Here is a 313-nt window from a genome sequence, read left to right as displayed (position 1 = left end):
CTCCGCACACTCCCGGCTCTGCATTAAGGCAATGGCCAGAATCCAGCCTCATGCTTCAGGGCTGCAGCCGGTTGCCTGCAGGGGTCAGGAAGGGATGTTGTCCCTTCCCCCACAGTCCACAACTGGGCAGATGGATCCTGTCTCTCCCCCCGCCCCCCCACCTTCCTCTGGAGCATCAGAGCTTGGCCAGAGAAGCATCGTCTCGCTAGGCGCTGGTTGGTGGAGTTTTCTCAGGGTCAGACTGGCTGCCCGATTAGGGGCAGGGAGGAATTTCCTCAGGTCAGATTGGCAGGGCTCGGGGGCGGGGCGGGGT

Source organism: Terrapene carolina, unplaced genomic scaffold (genome assembly GCF_002925995.2).
Source record: "Terrapene carolina triunguis isolate 2854851 unplaced genomic scaffold, T_m_triunguis-2.0 Scaffold833, whole genome shotgun sequence".
NCBI lineage: Eukaryota > Metazoa > Chordata > Testudines > Emydidae > Terrapene > Terrapene triunguis.
The sequence above is the reverse complement of the archived record's forward strand: the minus strand, read 5'-3'. Positions refer to the sequence as shown.